A 15,243-nucleotide genomic window follows, 5' to 3' on the forward strand; every position below is an offset into this window, starting at 1 on the left:
ACTCACTTGCTCTCGACAAGGCAGCAGCCAAGTCGCTCCACTCACTTGCTCTCGACAAGGCAGCAGCCAAGTCGCTCCACTCACTTGCTCTCGACACGGTAATTGCATTGAGTGATGAGGTCGGCGAGATCATATTTACCCGCCCCTCCTGCATTAGCTCAGTCTATTGACGCACGGCGCAAGGTACGGGTAGGGCTTGGGTGGCCGAGCGCGACCTGGCCCTCATATTCGTCGAAAGTCTACGGGGGATGTAGACAAGATTTCATGGCGGCGTTTGCATAAGGTTATTGCAGTCGGGTGAGTGAAAGAGTGTGGAAGAATATTTACACGAGCTGATAATTAACTGGGCATGAAAACATCGATGTTAATCTTGTGGCTAAAGTTGGAAAGAAGATGGTCGGTCAATTCTAGGCAAGGCAGCCATAACTTTGAAAAAATTAATGGTATCTCAAATTTTCAAATAAATTTAGAATGATGATGAAATGATTATTGAATTTGTATTAATGATAAGAGCTGTCACTCAGTTCAACCACTGAACAGAATCAATGCCCTAGAACTCATTCCACTTCAGCAGGCATGTGGATTTGTACTTGCATCAATCAGTCAATAAATTAGGATTCAATGCATATAATAACAAACTTATATCCAGTTTATTGTAGAAGTATCAGCACAGCCCACTACAACTTTCCTCAGCGTGAACTAGATTTACCTTCAGATTAAATCAAGTGATTCTCGGTGCATACTTGACTTATCCTCAGTCTATAATATCTATAATCAGTATATGCTACATTTTTCATCAATGCATACATTATCTGTCCCTATTGCATTTCATCCACAGTACGTACAAAATGTACCCTCAGTATATATTACAAATATTCTCAGCATATACAAGGTTTTCCTCACTGCACACTAGATGTATTCTCAGTACTTATACATATTATCAGTCCGCTTATATCACAAGTTCACAAGGAATTTAAATGTAAATAAAACACCAAGCAAATTCACCATATCGACATTGAAAACGTTTCGGAGTCCAGCTCCATCATTAGTTCGAAAAACTAAAAATGAATAAAATCATATTATTATATGAAAATTCTAAGACAGACATAAAACCTTAACATGACCTAACATTATATCGAAAAAAACAGGATTCGATTGGAACAAATTAGGGACTAAGGACTAAGTCCTAAGTTGTGCCAATCGAGTCCTGTTTTTTTCGATATAATGTTAGGTCTTATTTAAGTTTTATTTCTGTCTTAGAATTTTGATATAATAATATGATTTTATTCATTTTTAGTTTTTCGAACTGATGATGGAGCTGGACTCCGAAACGTTTTCAATGTCGATATGGTGAATTTGCTTGGTGTTTTCATTACTATTAAATTCCTTATATATTCTCAGTAAATAAAAGATTCAGCCTCAGTGTAAACTAGATGTATTCTCAGTATATACAAGATTCAGCCTCAGTGTACATTAGATGTATACTCAGTATATACAAGATTCAGCCTCAGTGTACAATACATGTATTCTCAGTATAATGGTCTCACCATAACAGAATACCAAATCAGTAGCTTCTCCCCTGCACGGTCCGCAGTTCAGCTGCGGAAAGATCGTCCGTATTAATTAAGAAATTACGCGAACGCGGAAGTAAAAAAGCGAGACTAAATTCGAGAGACCCTGCATATTTTCCTCAGCATAGAGCATTGTAATCAGAACCTCGCAGTGGGAACGTAGCTGCCTGAATAGAATACGAGGCGGTACAGAATAATTCCAGAGATCCTGCTTCTTCTCTGGTCTAGCAAGTTTTCTCCTTCATTTTCAAGTCTCGAACAATTGATCGCGCTGGGAATCCTATTCCCGATTCCAGACGTATTCCTGGGCACTGTTCCCGCCAGCCGCTAGGAACGCGCGCCAAAACTCGCCTGAACAGCCGACGATTTCTGCTCAGCATTTGCGTCCAATTTGCATGCGTGAAATTTGCATAAGGGATGTTAGAACAAGGGATATTGTGTGGAGGGATATTGTGTGGAGGGATATTGTGTGGAGGGATATTGTGTGGAGGGATATTGTGTGGAGGGATATTGTGTGGAGGGATATTGTGTGGAGGGATATTGTGTGGAGAGATATTGTGTAGAGGGATATTGTGTGGAGGGATATTGTGTAGAGGGATATTGTGTTCAGGTATACTGCAAAGAGGAATGCTGCATAAATGAGCATACTGTAGATAAATATTGCGTGGAGGAATACAGCATAGAACAATATGGGATGGAGAAACATTACGTGGAAGATTGTGACTTAGAGGAATATTATGTAGGAGGATATCTACATTAGACGAGGGAGTATAGAGGAACATTGCGTTGAGGAATATGACACAGAGGTAATTTCCGTGTATAAATTTTCCATAAAGGAATAAAGCGCACAGAAATATTACAATAAGGTATATTGTGCGGTGGAAGCATGCATGAAATGGCATGTTCTTCCACTTCTGGTCTTTGACGTACAGTGCAGTACAGTGCTGTGCAGTGTTGCGCTGTGCAGTGAACTGTGTTGTGTATAAGCTGTGTTGCGCTGTGCAGTGAACTGCGATGTGTATAAGCTGTGTTGTGTTATGCAGTGAACTTCTCTGTGTACAAGTTGTGTTGTGTTGTACAGTGAACTGCACCGTGTATAAGTTGTGTTGTGTGGTGCAGTGAACTGCACTGTGTATAAGCTGTGTTGTGTTATGCAGTGAACTTCTCTGTGTACAAGTTGTGTTGTGTTGTACATTGAACTGCACCGTGTATAAGTTGTGTTGTGTGGTGCAGTGAACTGCACTGTGTATAAGCTGTGTTGTGTGGTGCAGTGAACTGCACTGCGTATAAGACTACTATCCATTAAAAGCATTCCTCTTGAATATGTATATGCGGATTTCTTGATTCCCATGCAAAATTTTGCACACGCCTGCGAATTTTTTTGCGGATTTATTTATTATTTATATATGCTACAAGCATGACGAAAACATAAAAATCGTTCATTAATGTATGTTGTTTTCCGATAATTTCGACGGAGCAAGCGTCTCTACACCTCGTGTCGGGGGGGGGGGGTCCCGGGATTTTTTGTGCAGGAGGACGGGGGCTGTAGGAGAACGTACCCCCTGCCCGGTCCTTCACCTGACACTGACGAGTGGATACAGGGCCGGCCATTAATAAGGACAAATGAGCCGATGTTTATCGTATCTCGGATAGGCGCCGGGCCTTCAGCGGTTGGCCAGAACGTACGACAACTTGGACACCGGCATCGTAACGACGCCGACTCTTAAGACGTGTCTGATGCCGGGCCGTTCGCGGGAGAATAACGATAGCTTAAGATGCACAGAGTATCCTAGTAATAGAAGATAAGGTGCCCTGCTCTTGAACAAAGTCATTAAAGAATTAGTCTGGAAGAAGAGGTTGAAGGCAAGCAGCTTTTGAAAGGATACACCGAGGCGAGCCTCTGTTCGACGTGCTGCGTATCGGGTCGTTCAACACGACGCGTCATTTGCCGCGACTCCTGCACAACATCGCCTGCAATTGTTGTATTGAGCGCGCATGTGTTGTGCTAATCACTGCTCGTCCTCTGCATAATGTTATTCCTACCAGCATATTCTGCAGCTTCTTCTTAGAGGTTTTATTATTTACAATTAAACACCGTGACAAAATTACCAGAATCGAGGAAATAAATGCTAATATAATTGCCATTAATTCTGAAAGTGTTGCTTTTCCTAGTAGCGGGGAAGTAAAGGGCAAGTGATGCTGGAAGTGTCTGTGTTCATAGTAGCAGGGAAGTAAAGAGCAAGTGATGCTGGAAGTGTTGTGTTCATAGTAGTTGAACATAATCCCAAGCTTGGACTGTTGTTCTTAGATTGAGAGTTAGAGTGCTGGCTTTGCCAATTAATTAGCCTCTATCATAATCAATAAGCAAATTTATTACCATTATTTCCCTTCCACGGCTGGTGTTTGGCAGCAAGAGTCTCCCGAGCCCTAAGATGTCCCAAGACAATTTTTATTTATTGCTTGGAAAGTTCCGAGTACAACAATATTATTGACCAGTAAAGAAAAATACATATTAGACCACAAATTTCTTTATATCGTTATTTATTTAATTAATTATTTAATGGACAAACCTGAAAACCAGTTACTGTCTTCGTATCACTAAATAGAATGACTCAAACACGTACGCATCACTGATACCGCCATTTTGTAGGGCCAAACTGAGTCAGGATGACCCACAAAAGGGCAAAAAATGCATCGCACCAAGATCAAGTCACAAAACAGATAAATTGTTCAGAACCTCTACAGAATCGAATTAATAACAATTATATGGGTTCTCAAAAAGCACACATTAGAGGGCAAGAAAAATGTTTCTTTCATTGCGATTTGACTTTCTATATGCTCGCTCTATCCGGTACATTACTTTAGCTCAATTAGAAACAGACAAATAGAACCGGCAGGGCAGATCTGAGTTTCACGAGCTACGAATATCAAGCTACGCGCCTCTCCCCTCCTGTCACTCTCACCGACTCCCGAAATAGAGCTTTTAAGAAGCCCTGTATGTCGCAGCTCGAGCTTGACGCTCTCTCTGTTTAGAGGCGGCCGTCCGAGCCTAGCCTCCAACGCAGCATTAAAGCCCTTTACTATCTGCTCAGAATTTCATTTAAATACAAGCCCCAACATGTGGGGAGCGAGAACGGGTTCAATTTTCATGGCACCATAAGTTCTGTTTAGTTGCAAGCGTTCATTACTGTGTATGACAGCCGAGCACCAGGGCTACTCAGCACTCTAGGCCTAATGGCGCGGCATTAGGCCGTGCTCTGCGCCAGACGTACGATCCTGACGTGCTACGCGCGACGGAAGTCTAGTCGAGACAGACGTAAAATAACTAGTGCTAACCCTGCTTTAAAACAGTATTCAATATTTGACCGAAATAGGTCATGTCGTAGTGAACTTTCGTGAATTTTTGTTTTAAATACGCGTATTTAATAGTATTTAAAATGCACTTGAAATGAGGCATCTTAGAGTGACATACGTATGATAAGTTGGGCTGACAGTGACATTTAACACTTGAATAAAGTCAGGGTGAGTTAGATTAGACATGTGGCTTCAGTTCTGAGGAACGCTTAATAACCGTGGGCCGCGTTCGGCAGTACAGCATTCCTTAATTATTCGAACCATCAAGTAAAGAAACAACGCAATACCATCTTCTCTGCATTTAATTGCTCCAAGGTCAATTGATTACCACATCTGTACTAAGCAACAAATAAATCATTTCAAGCATCAATTATTCTCTCCCTAGCCTCTGCCACTTGTATGTAATCGAAGTTCAATTCAATTTTTAACTATCAACAGGTGCTGGCCCGTTCTAGAGTAACATGCTTGCTGTGGTGCATGTTAGGGTGATGGGCGTTACGTGAGTAATGAGATGGGTATGACGAGATAGAATGGGTATGACGCTGTCTCTTATACACATCTAGATGTGTATAAGAGACAGCATAGTAGCAGGGAAGTAAAGAGCAAGTGATNAATCTGAACATATATTTTTCCATAGCTTTATCTAGTCTGTTCTTGAACGCGTTCATACTTGGAGCGCCAACGATGTAATCGGGGAGGCTGTTCCACATGTCGGTGATTCGAAGCAAGAAGAAATGTTGTCGCGTGGACAAGTTGCTGCGCAGTTTTTTTAGTCTATAGCCGTGGCCCCTGGTGTTGGTTCTTGTTTCAAATTCTAGTAATCCTTCGGGGACCTTGTATAAACCAATAGTATACTTGCATACTTCGATGAGGTCCCCACGCAGTCGTCGGTAACTGAGGCATGGAAGCTTCATAATCTTTAGTCTTTCTTCATTGGACTTGCCCTTCAAGCCTGGAATTATCCTTGTTGCACGTCTTTGAACATTATATGATATGAGGAAGAGTTGAAGAGAAAAGAGCTATGGTAAAAAGGATCATAGAGATAAGAGCTCAGGTACAAATGGTTAAAGAGAGTAGAGCTCAGGTACAAATGGTTGAAGAGATACGAGCTAAGGTACAAATGGTTGAAGAGATAAGAACCTGTCTCTTATACACATCTAGATGTGTATAAGAGACAGACTTACACGAGCGTTCCTGAATGCCACGCAAGAAGAAGGTAAGAAGCAGGATGAGGATTAACGAAATTCCTCACGCCACCATTCCTCACACAGGTATGATTGGCTTCAATTACAATTAATAATAGCCGTATTAATAGCCGTACTCCGCCAAGTTTGTTCTCGCACCTCCAGCATTTGACATCATCCGACTGTAATTTTGTGAAGATATTCCATTCATTTATTTGGTTTTGTTATGAAAGAAATTTTAGACATTATTGTTCCTCTGATCTGTTGAAATACTTTCGTGGATGAATTTGACTGCCCTGCTCGGTTGATATTTTTCCCTCTAAATAGACATTTTAGTAAGACTTTTACAGAGAGAAAGTCCTCGTGAAGTGAGGTCTGAATTCTGAAGTAAAGTTGTATATCAAATCATTCCCTCTTCTCTTCAGGGTATTGTGTAATGTCCCCTTCATTCTGGTCGTCCAAGGAACCGTTTTGTTCTCCCTAAGGCCATCTGAAGTTCCTTTCATCCAAAGTAGTCGCCAAAGCCCGCCCGAAATTCCCACCAAAGTCCCCTCGGAAGTCCTCTCCAAAGTCTCATCCAAAGTCCTGTCCAAAGTCCTCTACAAAGTGCCCTACAAAATCACCTCTAAAGTCCCCAACGAAGTCCCCTCCAAAGTCCCCTCCAAAGTCCCCTCCTAAGTCCCCTCCCAAGTCCCCTCCCAAGTCTCCTCCCAAGTCCCTTCCCAAGTCCCCTCCCAAGTCTCCTCTCAAGTCCCCTCCAAAGTCCCCTCCTAAGTCCCCTCCAAAGTCGCCTCCAAAGTCCCCTCCAAGTCCCCTCCAAAGTCCCTTTCAAAGTCCCCTCCAAAGTCTCCTCCAAAGTCCCTTCCAAAGTCCCCTCCAAAGTCCCCTCCAAAGTCCCCTCCAAAGTCCCCTCCAAAGTCCCCTGCAAAGTCCCCTCCAAAGTCCCCTCCCAAGTCCCCTCCAAAGTCCCCTCCCAAGTCCCCCCCAAAGTCCCCTCTGAGCGCAGCTCTCACGCCGGCGTCACGGCGTCATGCCGCCGCGTTCCGGAGGCTCGCAAAGCAGTCACGGTTCTTCAACGCCCGCCATTAGAACATTACACGAATTTGAATACAAGTGCAACGGTGTCCTTTGAAATTGCCTGCACTAATGGATCCTGGGGGATGGCGGGGGATTTGGGGGACTCTGCTGGATATCCTTGGATGGTTCCAGGGAGGGGAGGGGAGTGAATGGAGGGCCAGCGGGTGAAGTTCGTTCAGAATTATTTGTGGGATTTAGATGTGAATTGCTGGGGACAAGCGATGAAAAAGACTTAATGGTGAATACAACTGGAATGAGTGGGTGTTTTTCGGAAGTGAAAAGTAATATAAGAGTGTCACTACTCGATCGTTGTAAATCAAGCAGACAACTGCAAACATTCTCAACAAACCATGAAGACAAATGCAAACATGTAATCATTCTCATCAGCTAGGCCCTTTAGACAAATGCAAAGAGTAAAGACCCATAACAGATCCTGCAGACATATACAGAGGATTTAAAAAGACCACGTAGACAAATACAAAGACTCTGCAAGTCCCTGTAGATATATATACAAGAGCTCTCAAAAGACCCTGCAGACAAATGCAAAGACTTTCATTGGATTCCCATGCAGACTATGCTTACAAAGGTTTTGATGCAGAAAGTTTTATAGACTGAAAGGTAATAGAAAAGGGCTTTAAAAGGCGGAAGGCTGGAACGGGAATGGTTATAACATAACATAACATAGTGATGTCGGCGCTGAAATGTAAGCCTGATGTGGCCTGTCGCCGATTCTTTTCCTTTTCGTGACTTGTTCACAGAAGATCTAAAATCGTTTCATTTGACCGGATCTTTTCACGACTGACGATAGTTTGAAATAGCTACTAGACTACCACCGGGTTCGATATGGTGCTAGGCATTTCAAGTCTGAACATATATTTTTCCAATTTTTTCATAGCTTTATCTAGTCTGTTCTTGAACGCGTTCATACTTGGAGCGCCAACGATGTAATCGGGGAGGCTGTTCCACATGTCGGTGATTCGAAGCAAGAAGAAATGTTGTCGCGTGGACAAGTTGCTGCGCAGTTTTTTTAGTCTATAGCCGTGGCCCCTGGTGTTGGTTCTTGTTTCAAATTCTAGTAATCCTTCGGGGACCTTGTATAAACCAATAGTATACTTGCATACTTCGATGAGGTCCCCACGCAGTCGTCGGTAACTGAGGCATGGAAGCTTCATAATCTTTAGTCTTTCTTCATTGGACTTGCCCTTCAAGCCTGGAATTATCCTTGTTGCACGTCTTTGAACATTATATGATATGAGGAAGAGTTGAAGAGAAAAGAGCTATGGTAAAAAGGATCATAGAGATAAGAGCTCAGGTACAAATGGTTAAAGAGAGTAGAGCTCAGGTACAAATGGTTGAAGAGATACGAGCTAAGGTACAAATGGTTGAAGAGATAAGAACTCACGTAGAAATGGTTGAAGAGATAAGAACTCAGGTACCAATGGTTGAAGAGATAAGAACTCTGGTACTAATGGTTGAAGAGATACGAGCTCAGGTACAAATGGTTGAAGAGAGTAGAGCTCAGGTACAAATGGTTAGAGAGGGAATGACATGGGCAAGGGTTAGATCCGGAAAGACTGAAAAGGTGAGGGTTAGAGAGGAAAGGGCTTGAGTGTGCTGGGTTAGAGAGGGAAGGGCTGGAGCAACATCTGCATATTGATGAGACGAGGCAAAGAAAACAGTTGGCTAAGTCGGCGGTGTTTTCCTTCAATCGTCCGTGTTTTGGCTGCTGTGCTGAGCAGCTGTACAGGACAGCCGTGCACAGTAGTGGTTCACATCAGTGGTCCACAGCAGTGGTCCACAGCAGTGGTCCACATCAGTGGTTCACAGCAGTGGTCCACAGCAGTGGTCCGCAGAAGCCGTGCACAGCGCACAGAAAATCGAGACAAATTAAGGCATTGCGCTACGAAATTTTAGTTCAGAATCATGTTTGCCAATACAGTTTCTCGTTGATGCAGCTCGTGGAAAAGGAAGAAATTTCAGTAATTATATTATCCCAGCAGACATACTCTGGTTGAAGAAATCTTCGTTCCTGGCGTATGAATAATCCTGAATATTAGTTCTAAATGTAAATTGATGCCACGTTATTCATGCAACGTCGTGATGACGTTACAGTTAATCGTTGCAATTAATGATGTTACTCGTTCGACATTTCGACTTAGGAATTGTGAACGTGTTTTTGCAGACACGAATTATTATTCTTGTTCAAGGCGCTCACTTTAGTTAAAGTAAATAACATCATATGTAGATTTTTATGCATCGATTGATCCAAAAAAAAGTGATGGTTATTTTGCACTTATTCATGTGATTGCCGAGGTTCAGTAGCTCGGTTGATGCTGTTATGCAAGCCGCGACAACGGGAACGAGGGTAGATCATTTTTTCTTTTGGAAATACTGCTAGATTTCTTGGACAGGTTAGAGCACTATGGACTGTATTCAAAGGAGAGGAGAAGAAAGAAGGATATGAAACTTACATCAGGAAGTTGATGAACTGATTGGTTCCTTACTTTTAAAATGACACATTCAGGATTGAGACATGTATCGGCAATGACTGGGAGATGGCGGCCGACGAAGGTCGCGCATCAGCATGGCCGCGTACTTCCAAACTTCATATGAAGACTTGTGGATGTACAGTACACCGTATAACATACCATATAATAAACCATATAACATAACATGTAACAAACCATATAACATACCATGCAATAGAGACCGACATTTTTAGCCTCGCGTGCGCGTCGCTCCAGTCAAGTCTACCGAACTTGGAGCAAAATAATGTGGATAAAAATACGATGCCAATTACGGAACAGGCTTCGAAATGAAGAAAGTTTCAACCAGGTCAAACATTGTGTCTCCTTAAATAACGTCTGTTGGGTTCAACAAAATTTGAAAGCACTATTAAAGCGTAGAAACGAAAAGCTTCATCTGATCATACGAAACATGAGGCAAATCTGTGCCCTGAACAAATATCGGTCATCTACTAACAGCTTGATTATAACGATCAGCTTCAATAAAACGAAGAGCATGATATAAACGAACAGATCGATTAGTACGAAAAGCTTGATTTATTAGGAATTGTTTGATTATAACGAATAAAAGTAGTTTCGCTGATGAAAATTAGTCGTCTTATATTGCTATATGCGCATAGATATAATACCAACGCAACATATAAAGAAGGCAATCAGTATTCTTCGATTAATGTATCGCGGATACAGGAAGAATAAATCCCAATGAAACAGATGAAAGAGTACGAAAATAGCCTCTGTAATGCATGAAAAAAGTGTTTACGAAGTTGAAAAAATGCTTTATTAAGAATAATAAGTGCATCAATGAAGAAAGAAAGGAGCGCAAGTTGAATAAGAAAATAATTTTAATGGTGGAGGAAACGAACTTTAACGAAGTATGAAAAGAGAAGAAAATAATATAATAAGCAAGAAAAACGCTAATAAAATACGAAAAGAGCTTCAACAAAATGCAAAAAACGTTAATATACAACGAAAACTGCGTTATTATTTACTAAGGCATGAAAATTCCGTTTATAAATAGAAAAAAGCTTTCATTATGTATGAAATTTTTCTAATTGTACTATTTAATACTAATCATATTATATTAATTATAAACCAATAATATTTATTACTGATTATATTAGAATAGCTATTAACTAATGATTTTCTCTATAACGGTACTTATAAAACCACCTCTGTCGCAATTAACACCACAAGCTTGAGTTTCCGGCAGGTGACCAGCTGTGTTCAACCTAAACTTCAACCATTCCAACAACTTGAACAACTCCAAAAACTTCAACAACTGCAATACTTCTACCATTTCTACAACTTCAAAAACTTATACGACTCCAACAACTCCAGAAACTTTAACCACTTCCACCACTTCTACAACTTCATTAACTCCAACAACTACAACTTCAACCCCCTCTACAACACCGACAACTTCAACAATTTCAACGCCTTCAACAACTTCAACAAGTTCAACAATTACAACAACTTCAACAACTTCAACAAGTTCAACAATTTCAACAAGTTCAACAACTACAAGAAGTACAACAACTACAACAAGTACAACAACTTCAACAAGTTCAACAATTTCAACAATTTCAACAACTACAACAATTTCAACAAGTTCAACAACTACAAGAAGTACAACAACTTCAACAAGTTCAACAATTTCAACAATTTCAACAACTACAACAACTTCAACAAGTTCAACAATTTCAACAAGTTCAACAACTACAAGAAGTACAACAACTTCAACAAGTTCAACAATTTCAACAACTTCAACAACTACAACAACTTCAACAAGTACAACAACTACAACAAGTACAACAACTTCAACAAGTTCAACAATTTCAACAATTTCAACAACTTCAACAATTTCTCTCCAAGACGCGGCGACAACGCTGGGTAGGTTAGGTTAGGCTACAATTATTGCACCACCGCCCGGCAGGATGAGGGTAATGGAAGGATGGTGGGGGTAATAGAAGAAAGGGTGGGGGTAATGGAAGGTAGGGGGTAATAGGCACCTTGTTAATTAAAACCCAGGCCATGCCATCACCCAGGCCATTCATTACGTATAGCGGCGGCGCAGCGCTGTGAGTGGGAGAGAACCTATACGCTGTATATTGCTTCACGAGTAGTAAGAGCTGAGTCTGAATATTATGTATGTTATTTTGAACACAATAATCAGTACAAACCATATATAATTACAAATATTTTCAAATAGGGAAGACTATGAATTAAAAAGCACGATGCCATTGCAGCAAAGTACCAATGAATTAAAAAGCACGATGCCATTGCAGCAAAGTACCATAAATAAATAAAAATTACTTTCACCGCTGATATACAAATTACAGAGCCTAGTAGCGCGTAATTTAGAACGTTACCGCGAGCAGCAAAGAGAGGGAAACTTGGTCTAGATTATATGCAAGTGAACCGATGGAATAGTTGAACTTAAATTGAACGGAACCTTAAATATTGAATAGTAGAACGCAAATAGACAATAACGCTGGCACAGACTGCTTTGCTAGGCTATAGAGGAGGAAGGAAAAACTTGTCGTTTCTTGAAGTTTAACTTTCATTTAATCCTCAAAGTGCATCTAAAATGAGTATAAATAATCAATGATTAAATGATATGATTGGAAATGACCAACATTTCAAATAACATCACTATGATGGTGGGTCACAAAATGGATAACTTACGCATGCGCTTTGCCTTATATTTCTGAACACTGGATGATCAAAACGTGAAAGTTATTTCGATAAATAGAGTGAAATCTGCGTGAGAAAAAAATGAAGGAATTAATTAATAAAATACAACTACAATTGAACATATAACAAATTCATGACAACGATCAATCATTGATTTCAAGTTTTAAAACTGAAAATGTGAAGCAGGAATAGCATAGTGTAACCTAGTCGTCGCGTGTGCCTCCCTCACAAATAATTCACGTGCGAAATTCAACCGCGGGTGCCGCGGTTGAATGTTGCTGCGGGTGGCGCGGTTGAATGTTGCTGCGGGTGACGCGGTTGAATGTTGCTGCGGGTGGCGCGGTTGAATGTGGCTGCAGGTGACGCGGTTGAATGTGGCTGCAGATGACGCGGTTGAATGTGGCTGCAGGTGACGCGGTTGAATGTGGCTGCAGGTGACGCGGTTGAATGTGGCTGCGGGTGACACGGTTGAATGTTGCTGCGGGTGGCGCGGTTGAATGTTGCTGCAGGTGACGCGGTTGAATGTTGATGCGGGTGACGCGGTTGAATGTTGCTGCAGGTGGCGCGGTTGAATGTTGCTGCAGGTGGCGCGGTTGAATGTTGAGACGCGGTTGAATGTTGCTGCGGGTGACGCGGTTGAATGTTGCTGCGGGTGACGCGGTTGAATGTTGCTGCTGGTGACGCGGTTGAATGTTGCTGCTGGTGAGGCGGTTGAATGTTGCTGCTGGTGAGGCGGTTGAATGTTGCTGCGGGTGACGCGGTTGAATGTTACTGCGGGTGACGCGGTTGAATTTTATGCACGTGTTATGGGTAAAATCAAACCACCTGAGTTGACCAGCTTTTTTTAGAATTATAGCTTTCGCGTGCAAGATTCGACACTCAATTAACTAAGGTTTTTTTTCCCCGTCACTGAAGCGGACCGGTAGAAAGTTGCAGCATTTTATGAAGCCGAAATATATCAACAATGAAGACAACTAATTATACGTACAAATAAGATTCATAATTAAAAAGTTTAGCTTTCTTGCGAATTTAGATTTATGCAATATAATTACTAGTGTATACAATTTTTTTAATGATTATTTTGCAGATGATGTATTGAAAACGTATAAATATAGATCTCAAAACCTAATTACATTCATTTTCTTACATCTATTCGTAGATTTCATGCTGAATGCTTGTCTATTTCCATAAAATTTTTTATCGTTTTTATGACGTAATGATGCCTCGTGAGGTAATGATTACCTTCAAACATTACCCACGGTGTGAGAAGTTACCTGTGCCTAGCGGTGAATTTCACGCTGGTGAAGGTAATTAGTGGCACCGGTGATTACCGCTGTACTTGAGGGAAGGTGAACACCGGGGCCCAGCCATCTGACGTTTGGAGGAACTGTGATGTAATAACGTTATATATGAACTTATATAATATGTATACTACTTATATAACAAACTGGAGAAAATGTAACATATGTGTAACTATCGCGTAGGTAAATTTGATATAAGTACAGCCATCGCGTATACACAAGGATAAACGTAGAACTTTCCCACATATACGAAACTGGCATGTACGTATATAAAAACCTGCATGTACTGTACATACGCACGACTTGCATGTAGAAGAATATAATCTGCACAACCGTACAACTTGATTGCACGTAAAAATATTAAATATTAAATGAAAAATTGGAGAAAAAATCAGCTGGATAAGTGGTTACACGATGACAGCAGCAGGTTCAGCAGTTGCATGATAACAGCAGCAGGTTCAGCAGTCACACGATAACAGCAGCAGGTTCAGCAGTTACATGATAACAGCAGCAGGTTCAGCAGTTACACGATAACAGCAGCAGGTTCAGAAGTTACACGATAACAGCAGCAGGTTCAGCAGTTACACGATAATAAAAATTATTTTCCACGCTATGAGTGCGACATCTCATCCTGAATCTCGCTTTCGTGGTGATGATAGTCCAAAATTAAGAAATGTTTAATTGTTTATTAAAGAACGTCATGTTCTAACTCGCATGCTACATAAATACCCATTTTTTAAATAAAATATATATGTATATAATAAGATAATAAGAAATTACGTTCCATTCATTTCTAGCGTCTCATTCATTTATCTAGATTCCGATCAATCAAGTTCTTCATTTTCGTATCCACGCTTCCAACTCACACACAACTGTGGCAAATATAACATATAGGATACCTTATATATACGTACTTTGAACTTCATCATGAAAAGAAGTTTATACAACAAAGTCACTGAGGTTGTGAGGCAGGTTGCTTCAAAATTATTCCTGTCTCAATACAATAAATAAATGCGAAAAAAATAATTATAATTACAATTAAAAACCGTATAGGGTGTTAGGTCAGATAATTCCTACGCCTGTATTAACCACACTATTCCTACGCCTGTATTAACCACACTATTCCTACGCCTGTATTAACCACACTATTCCTACGCCTGTATTAACCACACTATTCCTACGCCGGTATTAACCACACTATTCCTACGCCTGTATTCACCGCACTATTCCTACGCGCGTAGCAAAGCTACTCCTGCTATAGTGAGGCCGGCGTCACGCAGCGCTGTTACTCATGACTCACAGGATGAGTCCTGATCTCACAATTTATTGACTCATCACTCACATACACTCACAATATTTGCTGTGCTATATTTATGAGGTGGACTTAGGACTTACCGAGCAGTCAAAGGCTTAAGGTTGGGTGGACTTGGGTGCTGGGCTGGGTGCTGGGTGCTGGGCTGGGTGCTGGGTGCTTGGCTGGGTGCTGGGCTGGGTGCTGGGTGCTGGGCTGGGTGCTGGGCTGGGTGCTGGGTGAGGT

The sequence above is a fragment of the Hyalella azteca genome, unplaced genomic scaffold (genome assembly GCF_000764305.2).
Source record: "Hyalella azteca isolate HAZT.00-mixed unplaced genomic scaffold, Hazt_2.0.2 contig6188, whole genome shotgun sequence".
Lineage (NCBI taxonomy): Eukaryota > Metazoa > Arthropoda > Malacostraca > Amphipoda > Hyalellidae > Hyalella > Hyalella azteca.